Source organism: Rattus rattus, chromosome 1, assembly GCF_011064425.1.
Source record: "Rattus rattus isolate New Zealand chromosome 1, Rrattus_CSIRO_v1, whole genome shotgun sequence".
Lineage (NCBI taxonomy): Eukaryota > Metazoa > Chordata > Mammalia > Rodentia > Muridae > Rattus > Rattus rattus.
The window spans coordinates 250,867,139-250,882,581 of NC_046154.1; the positions used below are offsets into that span (position 1 = coordinate 250,867,139).

General features: G+C 43.1%; 1 protein-coding gene across 1 annotated transcript in view; it reads right to left on the reverse strand.

The window, feature by feature from the left end:
• The window catches only part of Mrtfa (myocardin related transcription factor A), a 172,872-nt gene that overhangs the window by 100,597 nt on the left and 56,832 nt on the right, over positions 1-15,443 (reverse strand). The window contains exon 2 of the mRNA XM_032918186.1: positions 5,940-6,201. The gene's annotated coding sequence lies outside the window, so the exon portion shown is untranslated. The remainder of the gene's footprint in view (positions 1-5,939; positions 6,202-15,443) is intronic.

Sequence of the window (15,443 nt, forward strand, 5' to 3'; positions counted from 1 at the left end):
TACCTTGAAACTCACACTCATGTGGCCACACTTGTTCCATCTGACCTGTGACCCCACCACCATAGAGCACCAGTCAACAACGTGTCATGTGAAAGCAAATCCATGGCACCTAACTTTCTATAGATAGAAAATACAAAACTATCCAGTATATAACAAGTACCAAACTATTTTAATCCCTTAACATCATCAACTAACTGGTATTTAAATTTTTACCACAACACACCAAAATATGTTTAATCCCTTAATATAATCAACCATCTAACAAGTATTTACATTCTCCAAGTTATCTCATACATCTTTAGAAACTGATTTATTCAAATTGGCGTTCAGCGGTGACATCACGTTTCCCCACTGACATATAGAGAATACAGTCTGGCTTTCCACTTGGGTCTTTGTTTTCCCACAGCACTGTTGAACATATATACTGATCTATCCCTCCTCGTTTCCAGTTATGGAGAGTTAGATATACAGCCCCAAGTTAAGTTAAAGCAGAAATGCGTCATAAACTGTAGCTTTGCTCTTGGCTGTGCCACAGTGGCATGAAGGAAGGACAGACACGTGTGCGCTCCACGTCCAGCAGCAGCCCAGCACACTTACGTGGCTGAGCAGGAGGCAAGTGTACTACACACGGTTGAAAACGGAGATGGACAGGTTAGCTGCACTCAGTAGGAGGGCTCCATAGACAGCAGTCTCAGGTCTCAGACATTTGGGAAGAGAAAGCTATGGTAGTTTCTACATACACAAGTCAACTGTTAAACTGTTCACAAACACTTGTCCTTGGACCAGAAGGAGGCATGACCATTCCCACGGGTCTGAGGCACTGGGTTCTTGGCATGGCCATGCCAACAACACACATTCAGGACCTAATCTACTCCCCATACAACAGTAACCATCCATCCATCCATCCATCCATCCATTCATTCATCCATTCATTCATAGGCAGGGTCTTAACTTTGTAGTAACCATACTTCCGCCTCCTGGGGCCGATGACAAGCAGGAGTCACTCGCAGTGCTTCTCCTGCTGTTTAAATGGAGGTCAGAGGGTGACTTGCAGGGCTTTGTAGGAATCATCTCAGGCAGCAGGTGCGCTCAGCAGCCCCTGAGGTAAATCCCTAACTGTGCTGTTCCTGTGCTCTCTTCCTGTATTAAGGCAGTCCTTGTTACCAACTGACTCTTGGCTGTCATTCATCTTTTTCTGCTTTATCTTACTCATTTAAATTTGTTAACTTTATTTTTTAATGAATATGCGAGAGTGCACCACACATGTGCAGATGCCCCTTGGCCAGGAGTTTGATCTGTTATCCTAACATCTTGTGTTTTTTCCTTTTAAAAGAATTATCAATGTTTGTAAATGAATCGGTTTATATAACTTATTTAATCTCTCTCTCTCTCTCTCTCTCTCTCTCTCTCTCTCTCTCTCTCTCTCTCTATGCCTAACTATAAGTTAGACAATGAGATCCTCATTTATCTCGATTATTCTCTAATACTTTAGAACTCAGTTGAAAGAGTCCTGGAATAAATGTTTCAACACTAAAGTGGTCAAACACTTTAAGTCAATATCTCTGTAAAAAGTAGAAAATGTTTTAAATACCCAATTGAGGAGAGATAAAAAACCATTTAACAGAGTATGAAAAACCTCAGGCCACAAGGCTAATGCAGCTACAAAGCAGGACACATGACACACAAGTCAGCAGTGATGGGGGTGGGCCTATGAGGAGCCGAGGTCTTTGTTTCTGCTGTTTATCTTTTTGGAGTAGGGGGTTCTGTCTGGTATCTGTTCACTAGGAGCCAGGCTTAACATCTGATGAACAAGATGGAAAACTGATTATCTTTAAGACTGGGATAAAGTAGTTTTAGGAAAGTCTCTAAGTCACTTTATAAATAGTCATTTAAAGAATCTTAAGATTTGGACATTTTCAAGTGAGACTAAATCTGAAAAAGCTTTGAGACTTCCTGAGGAACATAGTTTTAAAACTCTCTTTTCGGGGTTGGGGATTTGGCTCAGTGGTAAAGCGCTTGCCTAGCAAGCGCAAGGCCCTGGGTTCAGTCCCCAGCTCCGAAAAAAAGAAAAAAGAAAAAAAGAAAAAAAAAACAACTCTCTTTTCTTTACCCAAGAAAATATTATAATTTAGATCTGAAACTGCCCACTCAAGATTTTTACTTCTCTCAAGGATTAATTAGTACCTCCTGTACAGCACTGCAGTGCGGAAGCACACAGGCGTCCCTCACAGGGAACACAGGCAAGATTGTCCCTTTCTCCCCTGGCAGTAAAAAACATGCAAAACAGAAATGAGGACTTCTTACATCACTCACAAAGAGAAGGAAAAGCCACATGGAAGGGAGTAAATATAACATTTTCCCGCCCATTCTCTCCTGTACCTTCCTTCACACAGCTCTCCCCACCCCACCCAGCACCCTAGAAAGCAGACCAGACTAATCTTTCAGGAAAATACTTGGGATCAGCTAGCAAAAGAGACTCAAAGAAAAGGGAACATTTGCAACAGTATTTAATATAAGAAACATCTAAAGGGAAATGGAGGGCCCAGGCTACAACTAGCATGCAGGGCCCAGGTTCAATTCTCAGGGCCACAAAAATAGGGTAAAGTGAATGGAACAAAACACATGTACGAAATGAGAAATTATAATCCCCACACAGGAAATTATAGAACTGCATACAGAAGCACTGATATACCAGAGAATATAGTCTCAGGACAATAACCTAAAAATATGATTCTCCTAGTTTACAGACTTAACATAATTTTAACCAAACCCCTACAGAAATATTGAAATTCATAAGGAAATGTAAAAAACCAAGCACAGATGAGAAATTCACTCTTGGAACAGAACAAGGTAGGAGTTGATTCTCTCATGTAACATGGCTTATTCCAGTTAGCATAATTCAAATTGTGAGAAATACTGTCCATCCTTGGTATATCATGAGATATTCTTGCACACATAAAACAAGATACATAAAACATCAACAGTCTAGGAATGACACAGATATCCACACAAGGAATCTATCTATCTATCTATCTATCTATCTATCTATCTATCTATCTATCTATCCATCCATCCATCCATCCATCCATCCATCCATCCATCCACCCACCCACCCACCCACCCATCCATCTATATACCTACCTACCTATTTTTTATCTATCTATTGAAAAAGCATTTCTCTGTGGAGCCCTGACTGCCCTGGAACTGCCTCTGTACACCAGGTTAGCCTCAAACTCAAGAGATTCCTGGGCCTCTTCCTCCTAAGTGCTAGGATTAAAGGCACGTGTGACCACACCCATCTTGTGGAACAGATTAACAAGATATGTGTGTGAGGGAAACAGAAACATACTTTCTGTTGTCCAATAGTTATCCATGGGAGCATGTAACACCAGCAATGGAAATGGATAAATCACAGACGTACACAAGATGAGGAAAAGAGGAATAAAAATCCTTTCAGTCATATATATTTAGCTAACCGATATATTATTTAGAAATGAATAGTAAAGAAGATTATAGTGTATTCATTCACTGGGTGCCAAAGCCTCTGGGGCTAGAGTCAGGATTGGCACACTGCGGAGAAGACTGTCCAGGTTTCTCTAGTGGATGGACACTGCGTCCTTTTAGACCTAGATGCTCAGATTGAGAGTAGATTCAGAGTGCTATGAAAACATAGACCATGGACTTTTCTTACCAACTGTTTCCAAGTTAGGCTATCAAGGTCTAGGTAAAGCAAAGGCACTAAGGTAGTGGTCCTCAACCGTGGGTCATGACCCCTCTGAGGGTCACATATCAGATACCCTCCATGTCAGGTATTTACATTAAGATTCATAACAGCAGCAAAATCACAGTTATGAAGGAGCAACGAATAATTTATGGCTGGGGGTCACCACAGCACGAGAAACTGTATTAAAGGGTCGCAGAATCAGGAAGGTTGAGAACATCTGACCTAAGGAAACCAACTCTTCAGGAAACAGGTACCAGGAGCTTGACTACCAACTACCCTTGAGGACGCCTTCTAACCCACAGCTCTTCCACGTAAGATAAAAGTAAAGCAGATCTGAGAACGCAATGGTCTCACTTCTCCACACACAGTGCAGCTGTGTACACTTCAGACTCTCCAGACTTCCTCTGTTCTAGAATGGCACCCGGCCTTGCATCACAGTCGCTTGGGGATTTTCCACTTCTGCTCCTGCCTTGACCTCCTTCAAAGGTGTAGGCAGGAGGACCGATAAGGCCAGCCCAGTTCATGAGATGAGATCTAGTGTAACTCCCATTTCTCGCCCTCTAAAACCGTCGATGGTGGAGGCTGGGGAGACCAGAGGTTGAGCACACCCGCTCCTTCTCATAGGTACAGCTGTTCTCTTGCCAAGGCAACTCTGACAGAATAGGCATTTAACTGGGGCTTCCTCACAGTCTCAGAAATCTAGTCCATTATCATCACAGTGGGAAGCACTGGGCACCTCCTAATCCTTCTTAAGTAGTGCCACTCCCTGATGACTAAACACTCAAATACAGGAGCCTAAGGCGGCCATTCTTATTCAAACCACCATGGGCTCTTCCCCAGACCCAGCACTGACACAGCTGCTCACAACCATCCACAAGTCCAGTTCCAAAGGATCTGATAGGCCTCTTCCGGCCTCCGCAGGTACCAGGCAAAACACTCATACACATAAAATAAAAATAAATCCTTAAAAAGGCAGTGATAGACTCTAAGAGGAGGACAAATAGGTTTCATCAAAAAACTCTATTATGTATTTTAATATCTTTTTAGAGAAAAAGTATCTCTTTTCTTGCCATTATTTTGTTTGCAGAAACTAAATAAATTTAAAATTATGGGAAACTTAAAGGGTAAGAGCAGCCAAAACAATTTAAGAAACAGAGAAAGACCATCCTAATAGAGAAGACTGATTAAAACAATGCCATCAACACAGAAGGTAGATGTAAGGCTGGTATGTTGACGGAAAATTGCACGCTAAGAGACTAGATCAGAAAACATGTATCATTATAGCTCATAAGATAAATGTTAAATATCTATTATTAAATTATATTATTAAATATTAAATGTTAATTTCTTCTACAAACACAGGCTGTAGAAGAATACATAGTTTCTGACCTAACAATGGTTCAACTTACAATTTTTTGACTTTATGGTGATGCAAAAGCAGACCAATGCCACCGGCCTCTTTTGAGAATCTACTGGCTTTATGCTGGGCCACTCTGCCCAGTTGTAAACTCGGGAAGTGTCGTGGGCCTGAGTGAGATGGGACTGTGTGCTAGGGAGGTTTCGTTATATTATGGATTTGGCTATGAAATGCTCCTGACAGGCTCATGTGCCTGGCACCTAGTCCTCAGCTGGGGATACTACTTTGATGATGATCAGCTAGGATTTGCTCAACTGATGAACTAGTGGACAGAATGGTTGGAATCAACAGAGCAGCAGGAAGGCAAATTAAAGCAGCCTCAACAACTACAGTAGGAAATGCTAAACTCCTAAATTAAGCTACATTTTTTTCCTAAAACATTTATTTATTATGCACAGTGTTCTGCCTGCATATATGTCTGGATGCCAGAAGAGGGCACCAGATTCCATTACAGATGGTTGTGAGCCACCATGTGGTTGCTGGGAATTGAACTCAGGACCTCTGGAAATGTAGTCAGTGCTCTCAACCTCTAAGCCATCTCTCCAGCCCCCAAACTAGGCTATTTAAAATAAGATAAATAAAGTTATGAATATAATAAATATTTTCTATATTATATATAAATAATAAACACATAATAAATAAAATAAGCTATTCCTCTATTTTATAAGAAATATTAAAAAAAAAGAAATATTAAAACAAAAAACTTTCACCAGATGTGAAGTGAGGCAAGGATCTGTAATCATAAACAAGGGAACTCTGGTTCAAAGCAAGCAATACAGAAATTTCTTAAGGACTCACCATTCTTCCGCTCACTAAGTGGAGGCAAATTGGGGTTCCTTCCAGGATGGAGGCCCAGAGTCAGCTCGGGCTGCAGGGACAGCTCCTGCAGTTCATTGGCAACAGCTTCGCTCTGGGGGCTGGGGGCCGCAGACAGAGACAGGAGCACTGGTTCCTCATCATTTTCGCCAGCCCCTCCTCCGTCCAGCCCATTCACAGCAATGACGGAAGGGGGCAGGCACACCACACTGGAGAAATCCACCTTGGCTTTCGTGATGGTAACCTAGAAATTGGAAAAGAAAACACAAAGTTTAGATGTTACAATGAAGAAATGAGCCGCTGACCATACACAGAATACAAATGTCTAGGTTACAGACCCAGGATGTTATTAACAGGCTCGGAAGTTTAAGGCAACACCTCTCTACACAGTTCAGGTGAAGCTCAAACCTGTAATGCTCCTGCCTCAGCCTCCTGGATGTGTGGATTATAAGTGTGCACTGCCGCAACCAGTTTAAGAGGTTTTTGTAAAGTGATTGGGGATGGTTATTAAACTCTTAGAGTTTAATAATTTAATTTCTTTTTTTTTTTGGTTCTTTTTTTTCGGAGCTGGGGACCGAACCCAGGGCCTTGCGCTTCCTAGGTAAGCGCTCTACCACTGAGCTAAATCCCCAGCCCCAATAATTTAATTTCAAGTTAGCTTCTCAGAAGGAAAACATACAGTTAAATAAAAGCAACACACACGCGCACGCGCACACACACACACACGCACGCACACACACACACCAGGTTAAAAGGAAATGCTAACCAAGGAGACATAGCTGTGAAATAATTATTACCTCCAACTACTAAGCAAAAGTATCCTGAGAAATGACAGACTGGGCAGCCATTGGTAAGTCAGTGCATACTGCATTATCACACCTAGGATAGGGAAGTAAACGTCTTTGTAAAGAAGTGCAGAGATGTCTGTCTGGGGATGGGTATTGGAGTTAGCCAACCGTTATATGGGTACCCAATCACAGAACCCAGAACTAGCGTATTACACATAGCACTCCCACAAACATGGCGAATGCCCCTAAGTCTGTTGGACTTTCTGCATGACACGTGGCAAGTACCAGCCCCACAAAGTGACGGTGCAGAAGGGTAAGCCAGGAGCAGAGTGGCCACCGTGGGCAGACTGAGTTTATCTTCCAAAACTGGCTAAAACTGCAAAGGCTGGGCTGAGGCTGGAGTGTGTGGAGCTGACCACAGATCTAGAAGGCTGGCTATTCAAGGGATTCCGGCATTTTGAAAAAAGGGTCGAGTGATCAAGTCCTAGTGATGTTGTTATGGAAACAATAAAAGCAAGAGCTTTTACTTAAAAAACAAACAAAAACAAAACTCCTTACAGAATTGAAATGTCTTTAAAATGATAAAGAATAAAAAACAACAACAAGCGTTTTAATGGTTCACGCCTGTAGCCCCAGCACTAAGAGCCTGAGACAGGATGATCACTAAGCCCAGGACCACACTGAGCAACAAAGAAAAATCTTCTAACCCAGTCTCCAACAAATATCAAACACAGTGAGTAAATAAACAAGAACCGAGAACTGGTTAGGGACACAGCTGAGTGACAGAGCACTTACCAGCATGCATGCCCAAGTCGCTGGGTTCAGCCAGTACCACAAAAACAGCAGAACCAAAACAGAACCCAAAACAGAACAGGCAACACAGACAGCCTGCAAGCACTTCCAACAATGAGACCTGGTGCTTGCATCAGCTAAGAACACGTGCATTCTCGGACGGCGGTGGTGCACACCTTTAGTCCCAGCACTCAGGAGGCAGAGGCAGTCAGTCCGAAGTCAGCCTGGTTTAGAAAGTGAGTTCCAGGACAACCAGGACTACACAAAGAAACCCTGTCGTTCTTCTTCCCCCCAACCCCCTGCACCACCACCACCAAAAAAAAAAAAAAAAAAAAATAGAGTACACGTCTTCTCCGAATAGTATGCGTTATTAAAAATCACTCTATAAAGCATTGAATGTAGAAATGTTGACTCTAAATTTTTTTAAAAGATATGAAAAGCATAAGAATTATGTTAAAACACAAGAGATTTTTGTTTGCTTAACCTATTAAGTTTTAATGTTTTCTTTCCCAGATTTTTACATATTTTAAAGTCTGATTAAATTGTATATATTTACCATGTACACATTACGCCTTGGAGCACACAGACATTATAAAATGATTGTTGGCTTTATGATAGATTCCAAGGGTTTCTAGAATACTTACATTGCTCTTTTCTTTTTAATGAAAAGGTTAGGTTTAAGTCTAGGAAGGGAAACCAGTGTTCCCTTGAGACTACAGTGAAGACTTTGGAAACCAGTGAAGTCCTAGACAGCCTCCAAACTACAAAGGGCACTGAAAACTAAAAGATCACATTCTACCCTACCTTCAAGCCACAGTGCATTGTTGTCGGGGATTCCTTCACTGGGGGTAAGGAGACAAAACCACCAACCCCTCCTGACAGGGCACAGAAACCTGTATTGACACAGTAGTGCACCTGTACTGGTCCTCCATCTTTGACTCGCTGGACTCACAGAGCTTGGGCGAGGGGTTGATTCCTCAGAGCAGCCTCATACTGGAAATTCTCACACCGGCACGGGTGACTTCCCCGAGCGGCGCACACGGGAGCCTGCCCATTCAGTTAGCCCTCTGTCATCTACACACAGGCACTTCACAAAGACTGCGGAGGCACATACATTAGGGGGTAACTGTAACTGGCCAGGAGGTGTAGGATGGGACAGACTCTCAGGTGAAGGTCCAATGACCATCCTACCCCTCCCATGAGGGACCATCCACAGTCAGCAGTGTGGTCTTGAAGGTTGGGATGACAGTTGTGCTCTCAGATCAGTGCTACACACACAGTAAGATCAGCTGTGGTTCCGTCCTGACAGGTGTCTCTGCCTGCTCACAAGTACGAAATGGACCGAAAAGGTAAGAGATGAGAGCAGCAAGGACATAATTATGCAGATAACATAATTAAAAGTAAAGCTTAAGTGTGCTGGCACACGACTTCATTCCAGCACTCGGGAGGCAGAAGCAGGTAGACCTCTTGAGTTCCTGGCCAGCTTGGTTTACACAGTGAGTCCTGCCCAGGCAGAGATGCACAGTGAATCTCCCCAGAACAAACAAAGCTAAGGCGGGAGTTAATTTGATGTGTTTTAGTTGTTTTATATATGAAAGCAGCATTCTAGGCCAAAATCTCTGCTCAGAAAACCCTGGGGACAAACTAGAAGGGCTCAGCACTTGCTGCCCTTCAGGGGATCTGAGTTCAGTTCCCGGTTTGAACAGTTCTCAGAATGAGAATGGAGGTCCATAACCATCTGTTACTCCAGTTCCAGGATTCTAGGACCCTCTTCTGACCTACACTGGCCCTTGCATGCATAAACACATGCAAGCAAACACTCATACACATAAAATACTTACTTTTATGTGTATGGATAATTTGTCTGTATGGATGTCTGTGCACCAAATGCCCATTGGGGCCAACAGAGGGGGTTGGATCCCCTGAGTCTAGAGTTATAGACAACTGTGAGTCACTACGTGGGTGCTGGAAATGGAAGCCAGGTTCCCTGGGAAAACAGCCAGTGCTCTTCACTAATGATTATCTCTCCAGCCTCAAAATAAATATCTTTTTTAATTGGGGAAAAGGTTGAGGGACAGGAGTGAGATGAAATATAATGGCATATTTTATTAAATATGTCGTAGTGAAACCCAGTACTTTATATGCTAACTTATGAAATTTAAGTCCTGGTGTCACAGGGCTGGCAATGAGCAGCCAGTCATGGTGACAGCTGACAGACTCAAAGTAATCAATTCCTTACTGCAAAACAAGATTACAAGAGCTTTTCCCACCTCAGCACACAACTTTCCTACCATATAGACATTCTCCCCGAGTCAATCTGGACCACCACACAGAGGGAAAGCACAAGAGCATTTTCCTTTACAAGCCAGTGCGAGGTCCATCAGAGCATGCAGATGCATACCTGTAGTGCCATTTCCTAAAGAGGCTGAGGTAGCAGTGAGACTAGCCTGGGCATCTCAGGAAGACACCACCTCTTTAAAAGTGTGCAAGCTGATGTGGTAGCACACGTCTTTAATTCCAGCACTCAGGAAGCAGGTGGATCTTTTTGAGTTCAAGGCTAGCCTAGTCTACATAGTGAGTTCCAGGACAGCCTGGACTATCTATTTAGAGATCCTGTTTCAATAAACAAATGAAGACTAATGAGACAACTCAACAGGGAAGAGCGTTTGTCAAGCATACGTAACGACAGTGTTCAATCCTTGGACTCCAGAGAGAGACAACTACCAAGTTGCCCTCTAAGCTCCATACTTGGGCTGTGGCATGTGCATACACATAACAATATAGAACAAGAATTTGAATACATAAATATGTAAGATCTGAGAAGATAGCTTGGTAGGTAAAAGTGCTCGCTATGCAAGCCTGACTGAGTTTAGAACCCCTGAACCAGCATAAAAGATGGTATAAATATAGGAGCACAAGAGTTAGTAGTGCTAGCACCCCCTACAGGCCTGTGTAGCAGGCCTGTTAACCTGGCTTCCAGAGTGATCAAGACATCATGTCTCAAGTAGAAAAGAAGACTAAACGCACCGGTCGCCTTCTGATCTCCCCGAGCCCAGTCCAACATCCACACCGTGGATGACTCTATTGCTCAGTCATTATCCAGAACAGCTTCTAGCAGCTGGGCCAGTAACTGGCATCCTGACCGGGTTGCAAGGGCAATAAAGCCAGGTCATGGCTAGAGCTACCTTTCGGTTCTGTTACCTCAGGCTCAGGTCAGGCAAAGGTTGGCAAGACTGAAGCAAGAGGCTTAACAGCGGGCCTCCATTGCATTCATTCAGTTGACATTTAATGCAGTTCTATAGTGTCTATGGGGCTGAGGATACAGAATACACTAAAACATTGATTCTGAAAGTGAGGAAACAGACGTGTAAACAGAGCCTGGAAAGCCCCGGGACTATTGTGGTGAAGGTGCCCATGAGGCATGGTGGAGGCACACCCCCCTACCAAGAGCATGCATGCCTACTTATATATATACTCCTATCACATACATACACACACTTAAAAATGAATACAAGTAATTTCACTGCGAGATACAGTGCCGTGTGCCTATGAACAGTTCAAGATTGAGCCTAGAGGTTCAAGGTCGACTTGGGCAACATAACATTACCTACAGCACCTTCCTGAAATGGGGTGGGGGCAGGGAGATGAGCAAGCCACCGAGCACAAGGGTCAACTCTTATTACTCACTGAGCTTCAAAGAGTAAAATCACAGTTTTCAAAGTGTTTACTTTTCACTGATGAAGAACCGCACTCCCCCTGAAATGATTAGAAAATTAACAGCGCTGCTGGGATTCTGAGCTTTGACACGGTGTGTTACTAGTCCCAACATGCAACAAGGATCCATCCTGTGACATCGTGAGTTTTTCCTAATGAAACATGAAGATAAACTTTGGCTTCCCTGTCCCGAAAAACTTGGAGTTACTCAAAAGAGAAGTGAGGGTCAGTTTGCTTTTTTTTTTTTAAAAAACGAGATGGGAGGTAAGGGTGTGGCTATGCTGCCTGTGGGCCCTCCTGATTCGGCCTCTTAAGCAGCTTACATCGCAGGTGTGTGACAACACCCCAGCTAGTTTTTCATATGAGAGCCATACGGTTGTGATGTAATCCATAGAACACAAATTACTAATGAAGGTTGTCAAGTTTTGTTGTGACTGGGGTCATGACTGTGCCTTTTTACTGTGTAGAATAAAAGGAACAGCAAATTCAAAGATTGTTAACAAGGTTCTGTTCAGGGTTAGTGTTAGTATTTTGTGTTTCTTTTTTTCTCTCTTTAAACAGGGTCTCATGTTTCAAAAGCTGGCCTCAGATTTGCTGTGTGGCAGAGACGACCCATGAACTGCTGGTCCTTCTCTGCAGTGCTGGGATTATAGGTCTACACCACCGCCAACAGTTTTATGCAGTATTTGGAGATCAAACCCAGGGCTTCCTGAATGCCTGGGAAGCACTCTACCCAGTGACCCAAATTCTCAGCTTTCTTGATTCCCACCCCCATTTAGTAGCTTAATCATGGATTAAGGGCCATATCTATGTGGGGGGGGGGGCTGGTGATGATGCACACCTTTAATCCAGCACTCAGGAGGCAGAAGCAGGTGAATCTCTGTCTGAGTTTGAAGTAAGCCTGGTCTACAGAGATCCAGGACAGCCAAGGATATTACACAGAGGAACTCTGTTCTGAAAAACAAAACAATCCACATTTATAGAGCCATTTTTTTTAAATGAAATTACTTAATCGCTTAAATTTGTACATGGATACTTTGTTATTGTGTGAATTGAGTAAATGATATGCTATGGTGGCATCCTCTCAGGTTTCATGACGCATTCTTTAAAATGCCCTTATTAGTGTAGAGAGAATCTCTTATTAGCAATACCGGTCACTAAGAAAGCTTATGGCCAATGAACTGAGGCAGAAAATAGGAGGTGGGACATCCAGCAGGGATAGAAAGAATTCTGGGAAATAGAGATCTGGAAGATTCCCCCAGATTGCTGATGAGACAGGTGTATAAACTAGCAGGTAACTGTACCCAGGACAGAATGAAGGGGAGACTTGCCCTGGAAAGCTGAGGAGACAGATGTAAGGAGACAAGGAAAAGAGACCTGTCACATACCTAAACCCAGGTCAGAATAAAAGGGATAAGAGGTTAAGAGCTCGTCAGAGATAAGCTGAAGCTTATGGTCTAGGTATTTATTAATAAATAAATAGTCTCAGTGTCTTTATTGTTGGGAACTAATTGCCCAGAAGAAAAAAAAATGATTTTTTTTTTTTTTACACATTAGAAAAAAACACAGTAACATTCCTTTTTTAAAAAAAAGAATTAAGGGGTTGGGGATTTAGTGGTAGAGCGCTTGCCTAGCAAGCGTAAGGCCCTGGGTTCGGTCCCCAGCTCTGAAAAAAAAAAAAAAAAAAAAAAAAAAAAAAAAAAAAAAATTATTTATTATATGTATACTCAGACACACCAGAAGAGGGCATCAGATCTCATTACAGATGGTTGTGAGCCACCATGTGGTTGCTGGGAATTGAACTCAGGACCTATGGAAGAGCAGTCAGTGCTCTTAACCACTGAGCCATCTCTGCAGCCCCCACAGTGACATTCTTTCACAAGGGCCACGGGACAGCAAGATTGGACGGAAGTTGACAACACAAGAGGACAGCACAAGCTGCTGAGGCTGAGTCGTAAGGAAACCTTCCCCGCCTTGTGTATGATGCTTGATAACATAAACATACCTGTCTACGTGTGTGCATGTGCACCGCCTGCAAGTGGTGCCAGTGGAGGTGAGAAGGAATCAAATCCCCTAGAACTGCAGTAATCTGGGTTTGGTTCCCGACACCCACCTGGTGGTTCACAAACATTCTTGACTATTTCTGGTAATAGTGCTCTTACCAGAATCCATCTCTTTAGCTCCCTTGATAATGCTCTCATACTTAAGGTTTTCTAATCACTCTTATTTAGTTGTCTGTGGAGAGGGGCACAAGCCACAGTGCACTTGTGGTGGTCAGAGGACAATGCTGGAGTCAGTTCTCTCTTGCCACCATATGGAATCCTGGGATTAAACTCAGGTTGTCAGGCTCATTAGCAAGTGCCTTTATCTACCAAGTCAGCACCCTGGCCCCATTTAAAAGTTTACATATGATTCTAGGATCTAGAGAAATGGCTCAGTGGTTAAGAATGCTGTGGTCGTCTGAAAGAGAATGGCCCCCATAGGCTCATAGATTTAAATCTTGGTCAGTAGGAAGTGACATTATTTGAAAGAATTATAAGGCCTTGTTGGAGAAAGTGTGTCACTGAGGGTGGACCTTGGACTTTCAAAACCCAAACCAGGCAGTGTCCCTCTCTTCCTGCTGCCTGCAGATCCAGATGTACAACTCTCAGCTCCTATGTCTGCCTGCATACAGCATGCTTCCACCATGAGGATAGCAGACTACACCTCTGAAACTTTAAGCAAGCCCCGATTAACTGCATTCTTTTATAAGAGCTGCTGTAGTCATGGTGTCTCTTCACAGCAACAGAACACTAAGACAGATACTGTGCAGTCATGAGAACTAGAATACAGATTTCAACACTTATATCAGCAATAATAAGCCAAGATTCTTGCACAGGCCTGAAACACCAGCTAAAGGGGCTCGGGGATAGGACCTCTCAGGTACCAGCCTACCTCAGAAAACACAAGCTCCAGGCTCAGAAAGAAACCTTGATTTGGAAGAATAAGCAATGAATGATAAGGAAAGACACCTGATGCCATTTCCTGGCCTACGCATATGCGCATGGACACACGTACACAGTCAGTCAGCAACTGAAACAAAGCTTCAGCGGTAGAGCACCGGTCTAGCTGCATGAGGTGCCCTAGGTGCACTCTCCATACTGATTACAAAGACCTTCCCTAGGCAAAGGGGGGACTTGGTGAAGCATAAAAGGAGGTTCCATTGACCTTGACCATATGACACAAACCAGAAATCACTACAGGACAAGCACTGACAAAAAAGAAAGGATTTCAGCATAAAATACAGACATGGATTTACTTCTCTAGCAAATATTACTCTCTACTCATTTTCAAATAGCCAAATAGCTTATGTACAGAAAATCCCAAATACAGTATGACCAGGTAGAGACAACACTAAAAGCTGGGCAGGGGTCATCACTACGGATCCAGTGTCCCTCTTGGTTCCTAACATCCTTAAATTGAATGTTTCAATGTTGCCAGTTTATAGACCTACTGAATCCAAGACTATTATCTGGCCTGCTGCTTCACCTATGATCAGCAGCAGCTAGAACAAAAACAACACAGGCAGGGTCAACTCCCACAACCCATCTGTTCCCTCTCTTGGTTCCCCACCCAACCCCACCCCCTTTCAGGCTGCATGCCTTCTGTCTGAGCAACATATGTACCCAGAAGCAACAGCACAAAATGTGTCAGAGAGTGGAAGAGCTGAGGGAGGCAGCTGACACTCTACCAGACGTGAACATACTAGACTAGTGGAGTCTGTATGCCCAACGGCTTCATACAATCAAATGACACTAGGCCAATTCCTATGATAGGTTTTAGGACAGGCAGACCAAGCATGATATCGTACAACTAAAATCCCAGCACTTAGGAAACACAGGCATAAAAGATACTGAATCTGGGCTGGAGAGATGGCTCAGAGGTTAAGAGCACTAGCTGCTCTTCCAGAGGTCCTGAGTTCAAATCTCAGCAACCACATGGTGGCTCACAACCATCTGTAATCAGATGCCTTCTACTGGTGTGTCTGAAGACAGCTACAGTGTACTAATAAGTAAATAAATCTTAAAAAAAAATTAAAAAAAAAAGATACTGAATCTGAGGACAGCCTGAGTTAGTTAGATCCTGTCTCAAATAAATTAATTAACCAAAAATATTTAAAAGAAACGGCAGCTTCTACTTTAGATCCTTTAGC